The sequence below is a fragment of the Ambystoma mexicanum genome, chromosome 1q (genome assembly GCF_040938575.1).
Source record: "Ambystoma mexicanum isolate Mex_15411 chromosome 1q, UKY_AmexF1_1, whole genome shotgun sequence".
Taxonomy (NCBI): domain Eukaryota; kingdom Metazoa; phylum Chordata; class Amphibia; order Caudata; family Ambystomatidae; genus Ambystoma; species Ambystoma mexicanum.
In genome coordinates, this window is record NC_090922.1 from 1,424,964,727 (window position 1) to 1,424,985,537 (window position 20,811).

General features: G+C 52.3%; 1 long non-coding RNA gene across 4 annotated transcripts in view; it reads right to left on the bottom strand.

Moving 5' to 3' along the window:
* The window catches only part of LOC138548714 (uncharacterized), a 110,783-nt gene that overhangs the window by 20,365 nt on the left and 69,607 nt on the right, over positions 1–20,811 (bottom strand). The window lies entirely within an intron of this gene.

Genomic DNA, 20,811 nt, shown 5'->3' on the forward strand with positions numbered 1-20,811 from the left:
GCTGGCCCCCGTAGCCAGGGTGTGGCTCAATCCACCCCACCTCTCATACACCCTGCCAAGACTGTGTCGGTCCTAGTTCATGCACCTCAGATCAGGCCTGACCCCATCCCACTACCCCCAATGCCTGCACCTACTCCCATGCTGAGTGGGCAATCACACACACCCAGTACAGAGTCCACCACGGCTCCTGCCCCTAGTGTCCACAGCGGCGTAGGACACTCTGGATCCCCACCCCCTTCCAAGCGCAAGAGGAAGAGTGCACGTCCGGCACAGGCTGATGCCCCAGACACGGCTGCACAGTCCGGCCCATCAAGGAAGCCAAGCTTCACAGACGCCGAACTTAATGCACTTGTTCAGTATGTGTCAGATCATGATAGGGAAATGGTCATCGTTGCAGGGTCCAAGACCACACATGCCAGACGCCAGGCACACTGGCAGACCATTGCTGACAGAATAAGTGCCCTTGGAGTAGTGAGGCGCACAGCTAGTGATTGCCAGAAGCGCTGGAATGACCTTAAGCGCAGGGCAAAGGATAAGCTGGCCTCAAGTCATGCCGCAACCTTGGTGACTGGAGGTGGGTCCCCAGCACAGGAAATAGAACTCACACCACACGAGTCCGTAGCTGGATCCTACGTCACCGAGGGACAACTCCAAGGTGTGGGAGACCTCCCTGATTACGAGGCATCATCCGGTGAGTGCACATGCATGTGTGTATTATCCATGTGCATGGTGTGTGTGTGAAGCATTCATGTTGGGTGCCTGTCAAGGGGGTGTGTGGCAGAGTTGATAGTGGCACCCATGTGCCTCATCCAGTATGTTCAGTGCAACACCATCTGGCCACAGCACTATCCCTACTGGCAACAGTGCACATATGGGCCAACACCATGGAAGTCGCCCTTGATTAGTAATTTTGTCACTACATTGTTGCTCATACTCCCCTGTCTATTCATCTGATGTCTTACATACCATTCCTCTCCTTTCCCCCAACCATTCAAGTTTCATCTTCACATGCCTGACATGCAATGATACCACATGCTAATGCGTCCTCTGTATATAAATGCCTACCAACATGCAGTCATACTGTGGATGTAGCCTTGACATCCACCTCCTTCCTGGGTCCTTTGGTACCGTCTGGTTCCAAGCCCCATTCCCTCACACTCCATGCTGCTCTTCATGGTCTATCTTCCATGACTTCTACAGTTCAGACCATCGTGCCCTACGCACGACACCTGCTTGCCAAAAGTCAAATGAGGGCAGCCTGCCCTCCAATGCGACCCACCCTATTGCTGACCAGTGCATCTGAGCCTACTCTAAGCTAACTCTCACTGACATCTGCTCATACATGCCTTTGCCTGTCCCATAGACCCTTCACATGGTCCCTGTCCTCTCTCCTTGCTCCTCTTCCACCATCATAGGTGGGACCCGTTGGGGTGTACTCCTGGCCTCCTTCCAATCCTCAGATACCACTATTGATGTGCATGGTAATGGGAGCGTCTCAGTCCAAGGCCCTTAGGCCAACCTCAATCTCCTTGAGAAATGCTACCCACATCTCATCAACTTCCTTACCTCTCCTGCTGTCCCCCCTCCTCTCTCCTCATCAATCCTGCACTGCCTCCCTGCACCCTCCCATGAACCTTCTCCGCCTCCCACTCCAACTCCTACACATGCGGCACCTCTGATCTCTAGCACTCCCCGTAAGTCCTACAAGGCTGTCAACCTCCTCCACAATTACACTCCTCTCACTGCGGCTGCATCAGGCATTCCTCCGATAACTGTCACTTACATGAGGTTATGCACCTTGACATCCTTGGTCTCATGGAAACATGTCTGACGGCCAGCTCTGTCTGCATCCTTGACCCTCTCCTTGGCCCGCCACTACTGTGCAGGGGGGGTGTGCCCTTGGCTTCCCTGAGGGTATTCCTGCCACTGTCACACCTACTTAGACCTACTCCACTCTGGAATGGCTTGTGTGAGGTTTCTGTCCACCACACCTTGACAATCTCAAACAGTGCGTACTGTGTCTGGGAAAACTGTTCAAATGTACTACTTCCTTTCTGAGTGTCCTCACCTCTCCTCCTCACTCATGTCCCCAGACACAGAATTCCTCATCCTTGGTGCGGTACGCATCCACCTGCATGCCTGTTGACGCCCCCACGTGACCTTTCTGTGACCTCAGCAACTCCCTCTCACCCTCTAGACTCCCGTCTGTCCCTACTCATTCTGCAGGGCACACTCTTGATGCTCTGATCTCATCTGACTTTCCCCTCTCCGTCCATCTCTGCACTCCTCTCTCCTGGAGTGATCACATTCTCCTCTCCTCCCAGCTCACCCTCAACACCCCACAGGCAAAGCCACCCTCACCACTGTCACACACCTTCTTGGTATTCCGACCCATGAAGTGTGTGTCAGTCGAGGCTCATGCTGCCAAAATCTCCCCCCCATCCAGCTCCCCCTTAGGCTCACTCCCATCCTGACAGGGCCCACTCCATGCTCCACTCCATGTCAGGTACACTGGATGTCTTAGCCACGGTCATGACCACCTGTCTGAAGCCCCATGCCAATGCAGAGTCCTGGCATGACTCGGATCTTGGGAACCCAAACCACAGGTGCCGGGTGGCAGAGAGGGAATGTCCTGCATCATGGCCATCCTCTGGCAAACTGGCCTGCCACATGCTCCAAAGGCAATAGCGCCTCACCCTTCTCACCAAGATGAGATCCCCAATCCAAGGGCACATATCTGCGGCATGTGACAACTCTGCAGGACACATAGAAATCTGAAAGGACCTTGCCGAGCCAGAGGCAATGTGTACCTCCCCTGTCCCCTCCGAGCCCACAGCACAGCATGATTGTCTCTGTACCCCTATAGGCCACCCCCCCAGCACTTGTCTGCGCCTAACAACATCTGCCCTTGACGTCAAGTCCTACTTACCTTGTACAGCACTTCCAGCCGCCACTCCCCCTTGCACTTCATTGTGCCACCCACCCCTGCACTTGCGTGACATGAATGACACCAGCACCAGTAGTATTGTTGACTGGCATCCCCTTCTGCCCCACCACCCCTCAGTGCTCCGCTGCACCTACAAACATTACTTGACCGGTGCTTCACGAATGCAAAATTATTCCGTTACAGGTGTTGGGGAGGTGGAATCACAATGTTTACTGCATTATGTTGATGTAGACAAGGCACTGTGCATCGTTGCCAATTTGGACTAGCAGATCCATGTACAACATGTATACTAATTGATGTGACGATGCAATGTCAGGACCAGAGTGGTTGAAATCCAAAAAAGTAGCCCTCCTCTCCCTCTTCACTTGGTGGCTATGTCACATGCCATGTGTGTGATGGCATGTGCCTTTGACATGGCAATCACCGCCCAATGTGTGATGGCAGTGCTAGGCATCAAGGTGAGCAGGCGTTGCTCTCCAATCAGTACATAGTATGCCCTGAGCCTCCCCTACAGACCCAGTGATGGTGAATGCATAGGAGGACTCCCAGTCATGTAGGACATGTGTCGTAGGACTACTGCCTATGTTGTTCATCAGCCCTTGTTGCATGCCATGGTGCTAATGCCTGTTTCCATTTTTCTCTTTCATGTCTTTGCAGGGGACGAAGCACTTGTTGATGCTGGGGATGTGGTGGTGGAGCCGTCCCAGGAGGGCAACCCGGGCCGACCTACCACAAGTGAGGGACGTGGTGTGTTTGTGGGTGAAAACCCACAAGTGCTGCAGGCCGTGCTGTCGAGGGGTGTCTCTGGGGGTTCCTCCCCCGAGCAGTATTCAGGTGTAGACTCGGAGGATGACACCTATGTGCAGTCGCAGGTGAGTGTTCTTGGGAGAGAATCTCCTCTGTCCGACCCACCTGCAGCCAGGCCATTGGCCTCAATGGGGATGTCAGTGTCGGCAGATCAGCCTCTGGTGGTTACGGATGCAGGGCCACACCACCCAATCTCTGATCCTGTTCCTGGGGCTGCAGATCAGAGAGGGAATGCAGTCCTGCAGCCTGAGGCCTTGCCGGCACAGCAAGGCGCAGTCCGCCTTGCCCCAGGCAGGTGTGGTGCCCGTCAACGTGGTGGCCGTATGCCACCTGGCAATACCGTATGGGAGCAATCCATCTACGGTATGGCCACCCAACAGGCAGCATCATCCGAGATGATTGCACAGGCCATGGATAGGGTGGCCACTTCCATTGTCCCCCCAGAAAGGCTGATGGAGCGACTGGAGCAGGCTACAGAGTCCATCTGCCAGGCACACAGGGAGGATATGTTGGCGTCCAACATGGACAGGCGGGCGGCACTGGCGACTCTGGGGGAATCACTTTCCATGGAGTCCCAGCGCCACAGGGAAGCCCTGAGGGAAGAACTCCGTCACCTCAGGTCGACCCTGTTAGAGCTTGAGGCTTCATCCCATAGAAGGACAGAGGAGCAGCTGGAGCGTCTGACACGGACGCTCTCGGCCGAGATGCAGGCAACTCGTGCGGAGGTCAGGTCATCCCGGGAGTTACTGCATGGGGACCTCCGCATGATTATAACCCAGAACCAGAACTACCAGACCCGCCTGCTTGCAGCCATGGAGGAGCAAACTCGTGCTTTGCGTGGGCTGCCTCCCATTGTCACACCATCTTCTGAGGCAGCTCCCCCACCTCCAGAGTCAGCTGCAGGGTCTGGGCAGAGCCATAGCGACTCATCTCCCACAACAGAGTAGCCGTGTGGGCCACGAGCCTATGGGGTGTTTTCCTTTCCCATGATCCACACAGGTGGATTGTGGCGTGCATCCTGTCCTCGGACCTCATAGGTGGCCCCCCCCCCCCCCCGCCGGCCCTTTCATGGCCATTTTTTCTCTTTTTCATTTTTATTTTGCAAGAGTGTTGCCTTGTGTGGGTACCTGGGCATACACTGTATTGTGGCTGGGCACATGTAGGCTTGTCCTGAGTTTGGTTTCGATGCTTGGGTAGCAGACATCCACACCCCTCCTGCTTCCCTTTCCATGGGCTTGCAAAGGGTGTGCCCAAGTGACAGCAAATTACACGGTGACATTGGACTCCCATGAGCTGTTGGCCAGTCCATAGTCAATACTGTGTAGACATTCATAGTGTTCATTGTTGTTGCACCTAACTATGCATGATGGTATGATATGTGCCTCTACTTACATATGTTGCTCATGTTTTGCAGGTATTTCACACAGATCTTCACAAGGGCATACTCTCTGGAGTCACACTACATGTCGGTAGATGTGCACTGACACTTTTGCATGGCGCCATCACTGTACATCTGGACGGTGAGGACATACCAGCTGAATCAGGTAATGAGACTACCATTGATTACATGCAATGTGTCTTGTTTGGGTGGGCTTCAGGGTGGGTTGGTGTGTAATTTGATAGAAATTACTCTTACACAGGTGTGTAGTAGTGGCTCCAGGGCGGTTAGCTGCTCAAGTGCGGCTATGTTCCATTTGGGGCACTGCTATTTGTGACACTGGTGTCATGTTGTGATGGCCAGTTTGTTTGCTGTCACATACCATGACATGGTGTCCTCAGTGGCGGGACTGTGAAGGGAGTGGGTGACATGGCAATGTTGTCATGTAGTGAATCGCCCGTGGCAATGCATTTTAGATTGAAGGAGTTGTGTCTTTGCGTTGTGATGCATAGCTGGTGTATGTGTAGCTAGGGGTGCACACATATTGACACTTCCATGTTAACAATCTCAGGCTGATGTGTATCTGACAGTTCATTGTCAAGTAATTTTCAGACATTGTCAGGTAGAGTCATCATTGATTGTCAGATGGTATGTGCCAGAGCAGTGTGCACTAGCCAGCACTGTGATTCCTAGGTGAAGAAGTTGGCCACCAGTTGCGTACGGGCTGCCTCCCCCCGTGCCCTTTCTCCTCCCATGCGCAGCGGGCGTGCATGTGGTTGTGGATGTGGGGGCACCACCATGTCCACGGGCAGGCCCCGGCGTGTTGCAACGTTGTGCAGGACACATGCTGCCACTATGATCCTGCACACTATTCGGGGAGCATATAACAGCTGCCCGCCAGAACGGTCAAGGGAGCGAAAGCGTGACTTGAGCACTCCGAATGTGCGCTCCACTATGCCCCGTGTAGCAATGTGGGCTGTGTTGTACCTTACCTGGGGTGGCGTGGTGGGGTTCCGGATTGGGGTCATCATGTGGGGGCTGATAGGGTAGGCACTGTCCCCTGCGGAGGTGGTGATGGGTATCATTAGTGGTGTTGTGTCATGACCCAGTATCTGACATGCATGCATGTGGAGTGGCATTCATGCTCACCAAGCAGCCATGTATCTCCATGCTGGCCAGCCTCTAGGTCCCGGCATAGGGTAGACATTCTGTAGATGAAGCTGTCGTGGGTGGACCCTGGATAGTTGGCATATACTGATGTGATGATTCCCTTGGCATTGCATACAACTTGGACGTTGATGGAATGCCAGTGCTTGCGGTTTCTATAGATGTGCTCTGTTGCCCTGGGTGGACGTAGAGCCACATGTGTGCAGTCAATTGCACCAAGCACTTTGGGGAATTGAGACACACCATAGAATTCCTGGATGCACGTCCGCCTTTCTGCATGAGTCCTGGGGAGATATATGTGCCTGCGGACTGAAGGCCGTGCAGTGATGATGTTCAAGACCTGGTGTAGACAGCGTGACTGCGTGGCCTGTGACACACCACCCACTATGGCACTTGTCCGCTGAAAGGATCCAGTGGCCAAGAAGTGCAGTACATTCAGGACCTTCTGCAGGGGGCTGAGTGCTTGGGAGCACAGGGTGGGTGATGTGAGGTCATCCTCCCACTCACTGACCAGGTCCAGTATGATGTGTGCTGGAAACCTGTACCTCCCATACACCTGGTCATCAGGCATCCCGAATAGGCTGGTTCTGGGTGTGAATATTCTGGCCCTGACTCTCCTCCTCATCCTCCTTTGGTAGCCCACTGCCACTGCTGCTAGGAACGGTATGTTCATCCTGGCATCTGGCTTGTTTATTGAAAAGTGCGCAAATTAATGCCTTGCGCGTGTAGTAGGCAGCGTGTGAGCCTCGCACCCCTGGAATCGGGTTCCCACTCCTATCGCGTGTGGAAATTCCCACGCTGCAGGCATACAGGTGCGCTGACGTACTTGCCTGTGTAAGTGGCCGCGCGCCCCTGAAATACACGTACATAGGCCAATGGCGTGTAAGCGCACTTTTGGGCAATTACACGCGATGAAATACACGTACATAGGCCAATGGCGTGTACGCGCACTTTTGGCCAATTACACGTGATGAAATACACGTACATAGGCCAATGGCGTGTACGCGCACTTTTGGCCAATTACACGCGATGACACTCTGACGTGCAGGATTTCCACGTGTGCTCCGTCTTCACGTGCTGAGTGGGGAACGCCCGTGCGGATCACGTCAGACGCGCTTACGCGATGAGGGACTCTGGTCCAATAGAATCGCGTATGCGTGCTGACGCACTTACGCGCTAAGGGCCTTTCCTCGGATTTCACGCTGACGTGCAGGAATTTCACGTGCCAAATCACTCCGTATCAAGCTGGCCACCCGAAAACACACGGAACACCACGCTCCTGCCCCGAAGGCCGAGTTACTGCCCCCCAAGTGCCCTGAGCAGCCTCCCACGTGCTATCTGCTGCTGCCTGCCTGCCTGCCTGCCTGCTGCCACCGTGCCCTGCCATTTGGTGCCTGCACATCAGCCATCTGCAGGGGTCCAGTTGCTGTGTCCACCCCTGCTGGAACTGAAGACTCCCAACTGGGATTACATCGCTCCACAGCCCAGCCCCAGGACCCAGTTGCCCACCCACACCTGCCTCTGGGGTTGCCATGTCGGGCACTTCTACATCTGGCACCAGTGGCAACCCCAGGCCAGAGGGGCAGAGGGGCACCAGCTTCACTGCCACCGAAGTTGGTGTCCTGGTGGAGCATGTCCTGGGGCAGTATGATGCCCTCTTTGGATCGTCCCGCGCCAGCAAGGAAGGACGGGAGAGGATCTGGGCCGACTGTGTGGTTGCCATCAACGCGGAGGGGGTGGCAACCCGCAACGTCTTGAAGATCAAGAAGCGCTGGGAGGACTTGAGGTCCAGGACCCTTGTGAAGGCCCGGCGCCTCGTGGAGGGGGGCCGGGGCCACATGAGTTCCATCCAGAAGAGGGTCCTGGAACGCGTACGCCCAGCGCTCCACGCCCAGATCCTTGAGAGGGAGACCCGTCTGGAGTTGAGCGGTAAGTGTCCAAGCATCACTGTGTGAGACAGGGCATGTTGCGGTGTGCTGGTTCTATGATACTTGCCTGTATGTGTGCCATGTGCCATGTATGCATGTATGTGTGCTGGGACATCATGGTAATGCATGTGCGACCAGTGATGTGTGACCCACATGGTTGTTGCATGTGTAGAAATGCGGCATGGGGAGCACTATGCAGATTTGGGACATGAGAGCATGCCAGTCTCTGTACCTGGACATGGATGGGGGTGAGGATGGGTGCTGATGCCAGGTACATATATGGTAGCCATGTCTGTGTGCCTGACCTGCATGTCTGTGACTTGTGCATGCCATGGATGCATGACTCATGTGTGTGACAATGCACAGATTCAGTGACGCACCCACCTTACCCTTGTTTTGCCTGTGTTTGGTGTGATTGTGGCCAGATGGATGTGACTGAGGTGTAGTGTGTGCATGTGATATGCATGAGCCATGATGCATGTAAGTTACATTTCATTGAATGTTTCAAGAGTCAATTGGACATGCATGGAAATGTGCATGGCATGCACCATGCCTGTTACTGTGTGTGTTTTGCCTGGACTGACCCATGTGTTGTGGAGGGACATGATGGAAGTGTACTTTGACAGGGGTGCTCATCTGCTATTGCTTCCTGTCTAGGGGACCATTGTACAGTAGCCTGATGCTTGTGTTCTTTGTCTCCCTCTACGCAGCGGCTAGTGAAGAAGAGGGCGGAGACGGCGCTGTGGAGCAAGGCGGCGGGGATGCCCCCACGGCTGCAGCGGAAGGGGTGGGTGAGCCCCCACAGGGGCCTGCTACGGCGGGAGACGGTGAGGAGCCATCCAGGTTGGTGGTTTGCACAGAGGAGGAGGAGGCCGACACTGGTGCACACATGGGCCCTGGTGGGAGCATCCCTGCTGGTGCAAGTGGTGCAGTCCAGGGCCAGGGGCAGGAGGCAGCACAGGTCACCGTGGAGGGGCCTGTGCATGTCGCTGTCCCTGACCCTGTGAGTGCACCACCATGCACCAGCAGGGATGCCCCGTCCCAGGCCCGTCCGCAGGTAGAGGGGATGTCCATGTCAACTGACTCCCCTCCACCTGCGGCCGTGGGAACCCCTGGCCGCGTGGAGCAGGTCCTGATTGGGGTCGCGATGCGCACGGCTGTGATTCGTGATGCCGTGCGTGCTTCCCGGGAGGAGCACGCACGTCATCACGAAGTGCACCGTGCCGACGTGGCCCAATTGGGATCGGCCATGTTCGGGGGGTTCCTGCATGTGTTGGCCAATCTGACGGCCCTCTCCTCCTCTGTGCAGGCTATCCACCAGTCGTTCTCCTTGCCGTCTTCCGGCCCAGATGCCACCATGGCCCCCTGTGGACCTGCCCCGACCAATGCAGCCAGCTCGGTGGGGATCCCATCCCTGCCACAGTTGGGAGTCGGAGGTCCAGCAGGGGTGGACGACACAGCAAGTGGACCCCAGCAGATGGAAGATGTGCCGGCATCATCGGGCAGGGCACGTGCACGACGGCGTCGGTGGTTACCATCAGCCTGGATGCCGTCGTGCTGGCAGAGGCAGTGGCGTCGCAGGCAGCAGCGGGCTCGACGTGGGAGGCATCATGGCTCAGGGCCATCAAGATCGGAGGGGCAGGCATCGGCCGGAGGGCAGGGCAACCCTGGCATGGCGGTGTGTTCCGTGTGGGAGGAGTTTGGCCAGCGGATAGGTGCGGAGCGGCAGCGGGCGGAAGAGGAGCGGCTCGCCATGGCCAGGGCGGAGATCTCCATGCATCAGGCATTGAGGCGGGCTGAGTGCCTCGAGGAGGCTCGCAGGGAATTTGGAGAGCACATGGGGTTGTCCCTGCGAGACCTCGGGGCCAGGACTGAGTCCCGCCTCCAGGACATTGACGTGGAGTTCGAGGATGCCCTGGCCAGCATCACCAAGTGAGCCGCAGGACTAGCCCGCTGCCTTTGTATATAGTTTTTTAGTTAGTTAGTGCTAGGTTTCCTTTATTTAATTATTTTTTTTTTGGACCGCTTGGACAATGGCCACTTCTTTGTACATATTTTTTTAAATAGTTAGTATTAGGTTTAATTTGTGGTGTTGGGCTCATGGACCCTTGAACAATCCTGTAAATATAGTTATTTTTTGTGAGATAAATTTTTTAACTTTCATATTGGTCACACCATGTCGTAATGGTTTATCTTTCATTTCATTCTACATGTGTTTACTTTGGACAAAATCTATTCATTTTTCTATCCTTTGTTTTTTGGTTTCTCATTTTTGTTCCCGGACATGGACCTTTTATTTGCTTTACCAGATAGTTGTCAGAGTTTACTTTATTTTTATTTTTTAATACATTTTGATATTATCTTACACTTGTGTCATTTTTTCTTTGGTTTCTTACATGCCATGATATGGGTTTTGACATTGACTTGCACCCATTGTGTATGTGTGTGTGGCGGACATGTGTTCTTTTGCTTACTTGCCTTTGGGGTTGTGTCATGTGATTGCATTCACTATGTGGGTGCATGCAATCCTTGCCTGGGTGTTTGTGCTGGGTATGCTGGTCATTACTGCCATTATTGTGTATCGTCAGGACCAGGGGCCAGGGGGACATGGGTGGGGGCCTGCTGGCAGGTTCCCCACAGTGCTGGGGGTGGGGGTGGTGGGAGACATGGGTTGGCCATGGGTGGGGGCCTGCTGGCAGGTTCCCCACAGTGCTAGGGGTGGGGGTGGTGGGAGACATGGGTTGGCCATGGGTGGGGGCCTGCTGGCAGGTTCCCCACAGTGCTGGGGGTGGGGGTGGTGGGAGACATGGGTTGGCCATGGGTGGGGGCCTGCTGGCAGGTTCCCCACAGTGCTGGGGGTGGGGGTGGTGGGAGACATGGGTTGGCCATGGGTGGGGGCCTGCTGGCAGGTTGCCCACAGTGCTGGGGGTGGGGGTGGTGGTAGACATGGGTTGGCCATGGGTGGGGGCCTGCTGGCAGGTTGCCCACAGTGCTGGGGGTGGGGGTGGTGGTAGACATGGGTTGGCCATGGGTGGGGGCCTGCTGGCAGGTTCCCCACAGTGCTGGGGGTGGGGGTGGTGGGAGACATGGGTTGGCCATGGGTGGGGGCCTGCTGGCAGGTTGCCCACAGTGCTGGGGGTGGGGGTGGTGGTAGACATGGGTTGGCCATGGGTGGGGGCCTGCTGGCAGGTTCCCCACAGTGCTGGGGGTGGGGGTGGTGGGAGACATGGGTTGGCCATGGGTGGGGGCCTGCTGGCAGGTTCCCCACAGTGCTGGGGGTGGGGGTGGTGGGAGACATGGGTTGGCCATGGGTGGGGGCCTGCTGGCAGGTTGCCCACAGTGCTGGGGGTGGGGGTGGTGGGAGACATGGGTTGGCCATGGGTGGGGGCCTGCTGGCAGGTTGCCCACAGTGCTGGGGGTGGGGGTGGTGGGAGACATGGGTTGGCCATGGGTGGGGGCCTGCTGGCAGGTTCCCCACAGTGCTGGGGGTGGGGGTGGTGGGAGACATGGGTTGGCCATGGGTGGGGGCCTGCTGGCAGGTTGCCCACAGTGCTGGGGGTGGGGGTGGTGGGAGACATCGGTTGGCCATGGGTGGGGGCCTGCTGGCAGGTTCCCCACAGTGCTGGGGGTGGGGGTGGTGGTAGACATGGGTTGTCCATGGGTGGGGGCCTGCTGGCAGGTTCCCCACAGTGCTGGGGGTGGGGGTGGTGGGAGACATGGGTTGGCCATGGGTGGGGGCCTGCTGGCAGGTTGCCCACAGTGCTGGGGGTGGGGGTGGTGGGAGACATGGGTTGGCCATGGGTGGGGGCCTGCTGGCAGGTTCCCCACAGTGCTGGGGGTGGGGGTGGTGGGAGACATGGGTTGGCCATGGGTGGGGGCCTGCTGGCAGGTTGCCCACAGTGCTGGGGGTGGGGGTGGTGGGAGACATGGGTTGGCCATGGGTGGGGGCCTGCTGGCAGGTTGCCCACAGTGCTGGGGGTGGGGGTGGTGGGAGACATGGGTTGTCCATGGGTGGGGGCCTGCTGGCAGGTTCCCCACAGTGCTGGGGGTGGGGGTGGTGGGAGACATGGGTTGGCCATGGGTGGGGGCCTGCTGGCAGGTTGCCCACAGTGCTGGGGGTGGGGGTGGTGGGAGACATGAGCAGGTGTGCAGGGTAGTTCCCTGTGGTGTGTGCTGCCTGCAGGGGCCGTGGAGGGTGTACAGGTAATGCCTGGGAGCTCACAGCCAAATCGCGTGTGCAACTTCCCGCGCACCCCTCGAATCCACGTTCCCTGCCATATCGCGTGTGGGACTTCCCGCGCGCCCCTGAAATCCACGTACCCGGCCATTTCGCGTGTGCAACTTCCCGCGCACCCCTCGAATCCACGTTCCCTGCCATATCGCGTGTGGGACTTCCCGCGCGCCCCTGAAATCCACGTACCCGGCCATTTCGCGTGTGCAACTTCCCGCGCACCCCTCGAATCCACGTTCCCTGCCATATCGCGTGTGGGACTTCCCGCGCGCCCCAGAAATCCACGTACCCGGCCATTTCGCGTGTGCAACTTCCAGCGCACTCCTGCAATCCACGTACCCGGCCATATCGCGTGTGGAACTTCCCGCGCGCCCCTGAAAACCACGTACCCGGCCATTTCGCGTGTGCTACTTCCCGCGCACCCCTCGAATCCACGTTCCCTGCCATATCGCGTGTGGAACTTCCCGCGCACCCCTGCAATCCACGTACCCGCCCAGCCCATATCGCGTGTGGAACTTAACGCGCACCCCGGTATGCACGCACACGTTTATTTTTTCTCTCTGCGCGTGTCTGTGTTTGTGGGTACCCCTTTGTACGTCATTTGTCCAGGAGGGCAACAGTATTGTACATTGGTCATGTCTGTATATAGGTGCTATTTGTTGGCGCGCCTTTTAGCGCACATTTCTTGCAGGCGCAGACACGCTACCGCCTGCTTTCTTGTGGCGGTCGTGTTTGTGCCTGTTTGTGCCTGTGCGCTGCTTTGAGCGTGCGCTTTTTTCCCCTATTCTATTCCATGAATACGTGTTGTATGCGAGCGTGTGGGCGTTCCGCGCACTTGCCTCCTGAACTTTCCCCGTGCCGCCCACATTCTTCCCCATTCCGAGTGTTGTGCCCCATTTTATTCCCCATTCCGAGTGTCCCGCCCTGTGTTCCGCCTACTTTAGAGCTGTGCGCTGCGCTCGGAGTGATGGCGCAGTGGCCGTGGCGCACGACGTTGGTTGACCTGTGCGCCGGCCTGCGCCGCGCGTTATTTCCGCGCACGTCCTCTGCTTTTCTTGCGCAGGGACTTCCATGAATCGACGTGCGCTGGTTTCCCTGCGCTTTGCGCTGATTTTCGGCGCAGCGCACGCATTGGCCCCTCTGCGCCGGGATTTTCGGCGCACATTTATTCCATGAATCGCACAATCTCTTGCCATTTCTGCCTGAGGTATACCTACGCCACTTTCTCCAACAAGCCTCATAGCTCTCCCACACAGCTAACAATTCCCCATACCTTCCGCCCTAACCTGGTGTTGAGGCAGCTCCATTATTTGTATTTCATAATAATGCTGAAACGATGACTGCGGCTCTTCACAGGGAGGACAAAAATATCAGGAGGCAGAAAGATAAAAGGTGGAGTGCGGATTTCTGGAATTCCCCCACAAAGCTAGGTGCACCATACTTTGACCTACAGGGGGTGCTGTGGCATTTTCCTGCTGGGCTGTTCAGCGCCAGACCTCGAGGGCTTGATCCATGCCAGGTTTTCAGGATATCCTTCATTAATATTCATGAGATAGATTTGCATACAATGACTGTGAATGTATGCACATTTTTTTCTCGTAAATATTAATGAAGGATATCCTGAAAACCTGTCAGGATTCTGGCCCTCGTGGCCCGGATATGAACAACCCAGCAAGGGATTTTCAACAAAGGACAGGTGGAGCATGCAGACCTCTGAATGTGGTGGAGGGAGAAAGCAGCTGGCATTTCAGCAGCGGTCCACTACGCAGGAATGCCACAACCCTCAAAAGTCTCCTATTCAATGACGGTACCACATTAACATGAAGATAACACCATATCTAAAGAAATCTTTTTATATTGAAAATCATCACACTTCATTAAAAATCATGTTAAATGAGTTCTTAGGCGGGAGTATCCAAAATGATCACCGTGGGACTCCTGTGTGCACTCCACACAATGTTCTGGTGTACACAATAGCGTAAGTTTGAAAACTCCTATACTACCTTCACCATCCTGATCATCTACACACTTTATTCCACCGCCATCTCGTGTATTCTCCTACTCCTTTTTTCATGTGCTCACCCTGCCTCCGACTTCTCATCCCTGCTCTTCCTCGTTCCTCCATAAACAAGGATGACATGCAGCAAACATCTTCACTCCCTAACATTATCGAATTCCCAAACTCTAATTGGATATTTCTAGAGCTTGAAAACATAGATATTCCTTTCGGTATTAAGTAGGGCGCATGTCCGGAAAACCTAGTAACTGAAGACAGTAAGATGCAATCACCCCCTCCGCACTCCTTATATTCATCTCTGGAACAAACGAAACACCAACAAACTACAACATGCTCTCAGAATCTCCCCCACCCATGAGTGATCCGGAAGCAGATTCTCTCGCTCATGATCTTTGGGTTACCTCCACTTGGATGCACTTCACCTATCTAAGACTGCCACTCACATGTTTAAACCTCTAAGCTCTAAGTGTTTTTTACCCCCGAATGTTTGGTTTTGAAAACCGCTGCAAAAACAGTGCAATCATTATTGGGGTCGGTGCTATGAGGAATTGACCACTGAAGATTATCACTACCAACTTTTCCTCTACAAAGGGGATATTATTAGAGCAAACTACAACTTGTATTCTACCCACAATGAGCATGCTGGGGCCACTTAAACAAGGTCTCTTTCCAGTCCTTTGCAAACTCTCCTTCACCCATTCCACTTCTTTCAGTGTCTCTCCCCTTCTACTGAAATCTGTGAACAGCTATCCTTAAATTTTTCAGATAAAGTTGCCACCATCGTATCTAATATTGCTTTCAATAACCTCCCTTCTGAGACATTTGGCTCTCTTAATGGTGCCATATGGTCGACAACTCCTCCATCTGTCTTAAATGTGTTGTTTCTACTATGCTTTGATACATTTCAGAGGTTCCCCATCAACATCAAATCAGCCTCCCCATTAGGTCTGCATACTGCTAAGATCCTTAAACTCTGCACCACTATAATTTGTGAAGCACTTTTCCCCAGTGTGACTGCCTTCTTAACAGTCAAGACCTCTGAGAGTCTTGACCCTTTTTAGTTTTTTCCTTGGTCGGGCACTTTAGACTGCACTTCTTGCATCCCAGGATGACAATCGAATGACTATCGACTCAGGAGTAGCCATTTGACTTGTTATGCTTGGCCTGTCGGCAGAATTTGATACCATGGACCATTGCGTCCTCTTCAGAAGCCTCCACTCCAATGGGATCAAGGGGAGCTGCTATATCTTGTTGCTTGCCATTCCTCACCGGTAGCCCACAATGTGCTTCTTTCCCATCTCCCTTTCCTTCCTCACCATAACCTAGCTGTAGTGTCCCTCAGGGTTCATCCCTTTCCCATGTCCTTTTAAATATTATGTTCAGCTCCATGTAACCCTGATATCATCCTTTTGTTTAACTTTTTACACCTATGCAAACAATGTCCAGCTGCTTGTCTGCCTAGGAAAGGAGCTAGGTCACACCGCCTATTGCTTCCAATGCTGTGTGTACAAAGTCTCCTACTGGATTGGTGCCCATTCGCTCAGGCTCAAGTTTGAATAGGCTGAGGCAGTCATCTTTGGAGGAAAGCCCAGTTTATAAGGAAATCAGTTCGGGCCACCCTCTCTCGGGACTTGCACTAATCCAGTTTCTGTCGTCAGCAATGCAGGATTTTAGTTTGTTGAACATCTCTGTCTTCTTCCTTAGATAACCCAAGTCAATTTGTCCTGGAGCTGAGCTTTTGCACTACATTGTGTTCATCACATTATCTACACTTATTTTGGTGGCCCCCAAGCTCACGCCGTTTAGCTTGGGGGCCTGCTGAACTCCTGACTGAAACTGAAACTGCACTGGTTACCGGGCCAACCTCTGATCTCAGGCCCAGGTCCGCTGCCCCTCCAGTTGCACCCCTTCACTGCCTCCCTGGCAACCCCTGCACTTGGTGACTGTTTTCTGAATCCCTCCAGTCCCTTACCAGCACTTGACACCTGATGTCTGCACTTACCCTTGCACTTGCCACCAGTTGGCCACACTTTCTACTTATTGTGATTGTGTTATCTATTTTATTTTTACTGTCAATCCTATGTACTGCACTTTGCCCCGCACTTGCGCGATCTCAATGACACCAGGCCTAGTAAGATCGTTGTCTCAGTCTTCCCTCTGTTGCCTCTCCCTTGCCTCGTTGGGCCTTGAAATTCTTGTGTATAGGTGTGTTATAAATGCCATATATTAAGTATTCCAATGTCTTGAGTTGATTTCGTCTTGCACCCAGTTGTTCCAGATCTTGCTCGCTGTTGTACTTCTCCTTATCCAAGATCTAAGCCACTCCCACATCCACATTACCCTGCTAACCTCCACTGGCTACTAACCAAACAGAGGGTTCAGGTCAAGGTCCTTTGCATCAACTTGTACGCTGTTCTGGTCTCACCAGTCTTACTATGCCCAGCAAGGAAGTAAGTGCCATCTTGGTTATGGCCCGAGAACTCAGTGGCTCCTTGCCAATGGAGACCCAACCCATCCCCTCCTCTTCTGCCACAAGCTAAAATAATGTCCGTTTGCTGCAGCTTTCAACCGCTAACTTGCATCATCTGCTCCATATCAAGGCTGGCATTAAAAATCCACGATGTGGTGCACAGGTGCTTTAGAAAATGTAAGAAATAGAAATAGTGTCATTTTCACCGATTCACACCAAAATATGTGAAGCAGGCACATGTTGCACATTTGTGTTCCCTAGGTACACATAAAGTGGTTGTAGTCTGCATTGTTAGAAGCATGCCAGAGTGTTTTGGGTATGTCAAGGGGGCGTTTGACCAGGGAATATGAAATAGCTACAAAAGCTTAACTTTATAGGTATTTACCCAAGTTTTTAAGTACGTTTTCTCTTAAACCTTTACCAACACACCTAGAGACTCTATCAATGCCACAAAAACTCTAGCCACACCATTTTGCAACGTCCCCCGTGAAATAATACCCTGGCCAGACATCAAACCTCTCACACCAGATGAATTTAAGGCATTTCGTAACACATTTATCACTTTGCATAATCCTATTTCTTACAAGGACTACATCCTACAAACGAATACAATCTATATCGGGCATCCCACACACCCCCTACTCCACACTGGAAAGATCTCCCAACAGAATCCCTCTCATCTCATTTACACATTTTGAATCTCTTCCTAAGCCAGGGGCTAGTTGCTGTACAACTTAAAGTGTGTCTTATTTCTCCTCGCCTGCAAAAAGGTTAATCTCTAGCATTTAGTTACTCTTCCACTGAACTGTTTCAGGAAAAGGAATTTGAAATACTATAGTTCGCCAAAGTTTCATTAAGTGTAATGGAAATGTATCTTTCCTGGGTATTCTCCTTATGATGACAAAAGAAATGCTCTTTCCGCAATATGGGATGAAATATAATGAAAAACAGTCTTTTACAGATGTTCAGGATGGCTAAGCAAATTGTTCAATTTTGACAAAGTCTTGATATAATACATTTACGGACAAAACCTTTCATTTCCAGGCATACTCCCCTGCCAAGAACTCCTCCACTGAAATATCCAATTTCAACAAAGTCTTGACAAATCAAAAGTTCTTTTCAACACAACATTCAATTTCCTGGTATACGTCTCAGCCAGGAATATTGCCCCTTTGGCTCACCTAGATCCCCTGGTGTACTCTCCTGCCAGGTACCTCTGACCCTACTATTCTAACTAAACTATGGGCCAATACCCAGAATAAAATGTCTCTGTAAAATCTTGCAACAGGCAGCCTTGAAGCAACTCCAGGCTCACATTGGCAATTTCCAATTGCTATGTTCTTATCAGTTGTGTTTCCCGCCACAAAAAAGCACAGAAGCCCCCCCTCTAGGTTGTAGATGACATTCTCTAATCTACTGATGAAGCTGGTGCCTGCTTGCTCATAGTACTCAACCTCTCTGCGACTTTCGACACAGTAGACCACGTGGCACTCCCAGCTATTCTATCTGATCAAATCGGCTCGTGAGGTAGAGTAATGAATTGTGAATTGGATTAAATCTTTTAATTCTGACAGATTTCAAGCTCTTCAGATGGGATCTTTTCACTCCACCTCCAATTGCCCCTATAATATGTCATATCCCAAGAGTCCATGATGGGGTAGCTTTCGCCAATATCCAGGCAATACCCAGTTGTATTTGAAGATCTCCGCTGCTGAGAATGGTACTCACCTGCAGGGAATGCTTGGATGTGATTGAATCATGGATGCTGGCTGCTAATTAGAAAATAATTTAATCCAAAACAGTGTCTTCTGTGCTGACATGGGAATCAAGAGGCAGTAGCACAATACTGGCGCTCTCTTCTTGGTAAGAATTGTATTACACCTTTACTTGTATCCTCTGCTCGCTCACAAGATTTTTGGTTAGATCCTCGGGAGGATAGCTCAGGGGCAACGTGCTCACCTTGGAAGCAAGACGACACGGAGCATCACAGGTTCGATCCCCGGGTCCGCACTTAGAAATCTATGGGTATTAAGCGAATTATAAATAACGTATCATATCATATATCATATACTCAATGTTCTATGAAAGTTCATTTGCCCAAGAAGACTCAAACTGCCCAATATCATATCACTTTATGGCACTCCAAAAAACTGTGGTCGGCCCATTAAAGTCCAAAATTTCAAAATACCTTTCACTTATTCCCAGGCCCAAAAATGTCGATCACATTTCCCCCATTTTAAAATCCCTTCACTTTCTACCTTTTGAAGCCAGTATTCAATATAAGGTTTGCTGCACTGCCTTTCAAGCCATTTGTTTTCAGCATCCTTCATACCTGTCTCAGAAAAAGTTTTTTCTTCTTCTGGTGGACAATGTACAAATCGAAGCAATGTTCTTTTCTGCCTTGAACATTCATGGGTTGAGAGATCCAGGCCCTCTCTGCATTCGGAATGCTTTGCTGGATTCTGTTCCACTTGCGCCATCTCTTCTTCTCTTGTGGAAAAGTGTAAAAATAGATTTTCTCCTCCTTAGCTCTTTAAAAAATAAATATGTCATCTTTTTTTGGTTTTGAATTGTGTATGCTGTGTATTGCTCATTTTTACCTTTTTGTTCTTTTTCCTGCTTTTTTAATTGTACTGCACTCCAAATGCATTTGGTATGGTTCGGTCTTTATCAAAAACCTGTAAGAAAATAAATACAGTAAGGGCTTCTCCAGGACCCTGGAGATTATTGACAGTGCCCTCCAAATTATGAATAAAGCAGATCCCTGCCTCCTGGTGGGACTATATCTCTCTGAGGCATACAACATGGTAGATCACACCCTGTTTATCAAATCACTATTGGACAGAATGGGATTCACTAGCTGGCTATCCTCTCATCTAAAAGGAACCAATGAGTACAAATGACTGTCACCTGCCCAATGTGGAGTCCCTCGTCACTCGACCGGTTAATCTTCAATCTGTACATAGGGAAATCCGAGTATATCAGTGCACCAGTAGGCTGATGACACATAACTATATCTTAAAGATACCTATATACCTTAGGGACTGTCTTGCAAACATCCAAACCTGGATGACGCACACATCCATGGACTCCAGCAGATGAAAACAGAGTTACTTCTACTAGGCTACCCCTCAAAACAGGCCATCCAAAGTTGGCTAAATTGTATACAATTAGAGGAGTTCTCCCTTAAAATGGTCACGTGGGCCCAATCACTCGGGCTCGTCATCGACAGCAATCTTTCCTTCCACCAACAAATTGCGCAAGAAATCCTAAACCGCCTGGTACCAACTAGCTCTCCTCTGGAAAATCAAACGTCAATCAGACTTCCAGATCAGATGATGATGTAAGGCCTTGTGATTTTATACGTAGACTATGGACGTGCAACCCTTGCTGGGATCCCTACCTGATGCCATGCAAGGCAGTACCCCACGTGGGTCTCCTGCCTGCTGGGCCTAGATACTCAAGACTCCTCACTGATGAGGCTCAACGAGGACAAACATGTTTGGGGATGCTTGTGGTCTCGTGCAGAAGGTATGTAAACAAGCAGTTCAGGCTGGTCATCTCCTTTTGTAATGGCTTGGCAGGTGAAGGTCAATGGTCTGGAGGGTTGCCCGGACCAATGCCAGAGGTTAAGATTGATTCTAAACCTTCCAGCAATTGCCTCTTTTGTTTTGCTGTAGTCACCCCGAGTGTGACGTGTATGCCCAGACGTGGTTCCCGTGCCTACTGATCCTAGAGACCCAAGCTACTCCTCACTGATGAGGCCCAACAAGGCCAAAACATGTTTTGGGATGCTTGTGGTCTCCTGCAGAAGGGATGTGACCAAGCAGTTCTGGCTGGACTGCCCCTTTTGGGGTGGGACAAAG